The sequence below is a fragment of the Halyomorpha halys genome, unplaced genomic scaffold (assembly GCF_000696795.3).
Source record: "Halyomorpha halys isolate HHAL.00 unplaced genomic scaffold, Hhal_1.1 Scaffold1688.1, whole genome shotgun sequence".
Classification (NCBI taxonomy): domain Eukaryota; kingdom Metazoa; phylum Arthropoda; class Insecta; order Hemiptera; family Pentatomidae; genus Halyomorpha; species Halyomorpha halys.
Window position 1 is genome coordinate 67,514 of NW_027110153.1, and position 4,293 is coordinate 71,806.

Genomic DNA, 4,293 nt, shown 5'->3' on the forward strand with positions numbered 1-4,293 from the left:
GAGTCCATGTGTCAAATGCACATGGACGATTTATTGGTTTTCAGTAAATCGGAGAGGGAACACAGGGCACATTTGGAGACCGTATTTAACAGGATTAGACAATTCGGACTCAAATTATCCCGAGAAAAATCGTTGTTGGGTCAGAAGGAGATCGGCTTCCTGGGACATGTCATCTCTAAGGACGGCGTTAAATCCGATGTCCACAAAGTGGAGGCACTTCAACGAATGGCAGTCCCTAGAGATATTAAGGGGATCAGGCGGCTGTTGGGGGCCCTTAATTACTACAGGCGCTTTGTGCCTGAGATGGCGGAGCAGTTGGTCCCCCTGAACAACCTCTTAAAAAAGGGCAGCAAAATAGTAATAACGCCAGCCATGGAAAACAACATCAAGCGTTGTGTGGAGCGGCTACAACGAGAACCGGTACTAGCGTTCCTAGATTTCAGCAAGCAGTTCACGATCACACCGGATGCCAGCGAATACGCGTTGGGGGCAGTGCTTTCGCAGGATAGTGAGAAGGGTGAACGTCCAGTGGCATACGGAAGCAGGAAGTTGACGGACGCAGAATTGCGTTACAGTGCCCTAGAGCGCGAACTATTAGGGATTGTGTGGGCGGTGGAGCACTTCCGACCGTATGTGTTTGGAAGGAGATTTAGAATCCATACCGACGACAGACCTCTTCAGTGAGTAGGAAAACTGAAGGAGTCTTGTGCGCGCATCACTCGCTGGAAGGAGCTCCTAGGCCAATTCAATATGGAGATAGCCTATAAGCCGGGAAAAGAGAATGTGGTTGCGGATTGGTTGTCTCGGGCACTAATCATAAATGCGGTAGAGGAGGAACAAGCAGAACCATCGGGGGACGTCAGACAATGCCTAAGAGAATGGACTTCAGGGGAAGGGGAGACTTCTAACACACAGCCACGGGAGGAAGGAACCCCGTCGTCAGGGGACGATAGCTCTACAGGACATAGACCGTCCGAGATTGAAGAAATGGATGAGATTATAAACGACAAAAAAGTGCAGATAATATGGGAAACAAGGACTTCAGGCCTTATGAAGGTGGAATACTCTAAGTACGGGCAAACCTCTATTAACACGATATGGTCACAACCAGGTGCGAGGGAAGATCAGACATGTCGGGCGCTAATAGACTCATCAAAGGCAGGAAGAACCCATTACCTCTATGTTGGGAACGAAATCGTATGGGAAAAAATCAAACGGCTGTGGAGACTCGAACAAATAGGGATCGACAGGACGTTCGTCCGTTGCACGATGATGGTGGAGACAGTGCGAGACGAAGAACGGCAAAAGGAAGTCACTCTAGCTCACCACCAAGGAAAAACCAATCATCGCGGTGTGAACGAGACGTTACAAGCCCTCAAGCGTCGCTATTTTTGGTGGGGTATGAAGAAGACGGTCCAGGAAGTTATAGGAGCTTGCGACATATGCCTTAGTACAAAGTACGACCGCCACCCGCCTAAGGCCGTGCAAGAGGAGACACTCACTGCATTGGAACCGCTTAGATGTGATGTTTTGAGTTTGAAAAGCAATTTGGCTTGGAAAACTCGGTCAAGAACTTGCGTTATGTCCTGAAAGGATCCCAGAAAATCTTGTTACTTTTCAAGAGATGGAGTTGGTCTTGTTGAACTGTGGATTACCATAGGTGGAATTCAAATTAGTGTGGAGAAAAACTCTAGTTCAACTATGGACAGGATACGCTTAGGAGGAATTTTTTAAAAGCTCGGAGGATTGGAAGTAAGCTAATCAGTGTTATTGAGAGTTATAACCGCAAATTTTGACTTATCTTTAGTTATATATTTATCGTTTATACTTGCCCACGCTCAGCGGAGAAGGGGGCGAGTTAAAGGGGAAAAACTAAATATAATCGCAAAAGAGAAAAAAAAAAGACAAAACAATAAAGAATAAATTGCTTCTTAAGCGTTACGTTATTTTTTCCATTGGAAATAACGAAAAACCCAAAACAATATAACTACAATATGCCTCTATATAAACAATTATCGCATTATGACCACTGGCGAATACCTTTACATGTAGATAACAGAAAATCTAGGGGTGTTACCTACCCTCCTGTTGAATTATCGTAATATTAAGTGAACACAAACAAAAAAAAAAATAGGTAAATTAACAAGTTGAAAACAGTGTACTTACATAAGAAAGAAGAGCAGAACTATATGTACAACAGTTTAATAATAATAAGAAATATATGTACACAGAATGAAAAAGGAAAAAAAAGAAGTCTTATCAATTAATAAAACAATTAAAACTTATAGGTTGACTTAACCTTATTAACTAAATTTACATTATTATACAAAAGAGGAATATAAAATAAAAACAAAATAATAGTTTTTGGGTATAGTCCAGGCGGAACAACACAAGGTTGTCCGATATTTCCATTTCGGTCACCGTCTCACATTCCCCAGAAGTATGAAGATGAACCTAGCTACCACTCTCCTATTCAGGAAGAGCTGAAGAAAGGTTGTCACGCACTGCACTATATCCACACTTCTAGTGCTAATGACCGTCCATTGAAGTAAGACACCATAATTTAACAAAGCAAAACATTAGCGATCACATCTCTTATAAGTTGATATTTTGATAACAACAGTCAAGACACAGGGCCTGTAAACCATCACCATTTCATATTGAACAATCGTAACCTGTTCAAAAACCAAACAGTCACCTCAACAAAACCAAGCACAGTCGTCTAAACATATCGCTCGTGTATTTTTTTCACCATGACATCCATAACACCCCTTGTCTACGCAGATATAGCCAGTGTTTTTATTTCACTATGGCAACCGTAACAGAGTTTTACCTGATTTTTGAAAGCTAATCAGATTGGAGTGTTTCCACAAGACAGGAAAGAGGATTGATTTAAGGATACTGTTGCGGGCAACATATGGTCCACAAATCGATAGTTGGAACATGTGATTTTTATTAAGTCAAAAAATAAAACAACTACTCTCTATTGTTTTTTTTTATATTGAAAATAGACAGACAACTTCTCAACGTCTCATTGCATACACATTTCTTCTCCATTTTCTCCTCACTACGCACTCGTAGTTGCCAGCATTCTGGCCATCTTCGCCAGCTAAATCATCTTAGCCACGGCGGGAGGACTTCTTCGACTCATCCTCCAAGAGGACAAGGCGAGCGGACGTATGTCCCTTTTGTCGATCTGCTTCCATGACAATATCCACTCAGAACAACAACAACCGGGGCCCCACCAATCACCGGTGATATAAGACTTTTTTCTCTTTTGTTCAATTAATTTAATTTTATAATAGTGTTAAGCTTTCTTTTTTTTCTAGTTGTATATTTTGTGTTCCTTTTTATTATGTTTATTTATTTAAAAATACAAAAATAACAAAATTCGGCTATTCTTTTCTTTTCTTTTCACGGTTGGGCTAGTAAAGGTTCCTTTTGAACCCCTACCCGCCGTAACAGATACAATTGTAAATATATGTGAAGGATATTATAGCTTATAGGAAAAAAGTAGGGACTACTTTTATATATCATGTAATTTTTAACGTAACTATTTTGGAATGGTGGGAGATTATCAATCGTCAAATTTCGTGAATTTCAAACAAAAGGTATGGCATTATAACCAATTTAAGTCTACTCACTCAACACGATTACCTCCAAGCCCGTTTGCACATAATTGGAATCTAACACTACAAAGTACCCACTTTATACTAATGATAAATCTTTGGTTTATTTATTGATATTTACAACTGTATACATATATACACATCAAGTAAATTTGCTGTAAGTGATATTATGACATGATAAAAACATGTGGAGAATCTACCCATTGATAGAACTCCAAAAACATTTCTAAAGGAGAAGATCTCGAGACCATCTTCTTTTCAGGTGCCTAGGAGGATTATTAGGTTGTGAGGGAGAAGCCAGGTTAGAAACGAGTTGGTTTGGGTGGTTGGGAAGTTTATTATGGAAGGGTTGGTATCTGCTTCTGGCTAGTGGAGCTTGAGAGCTCCTGTGATGTAGACGTGTGATAGGTTAGGTTCTTTTGTGTGTTTGATTCCAGATTAAAGTGGTTATTATTGGAAACTAGTGTAATCCATCAGTCGTGATTGATACTAGGTAGAGTTCTAGTGAATTTTACTTAATTCGAACGAGGGATTAAAGAGATAATAGCGTGTTTAAGGACGACCACGTGCTATTAAAACACCGCGTCCTGGTGGCTTCGTGTGTAACCGGAAGAGTTCGGGTCCTCTCGTGCCGGGGATACCCGAAGGTGGCCGAGTACCTAGG

General features: G+C 40.8%; 1 protein-coding gene across 1 annotated transcript in view; it reads right to left on the reverse strand.

Moving 5' to 3' along the window:
• The window catches only part of LOC106690373 (uncharacterized), a 22,993-nt gene that overhangs the window by 4,853 nt on the left and 13,847 nt on the right, over window positions 1–4,293 (reverse strand). The window lies entirely within an intron of this gene.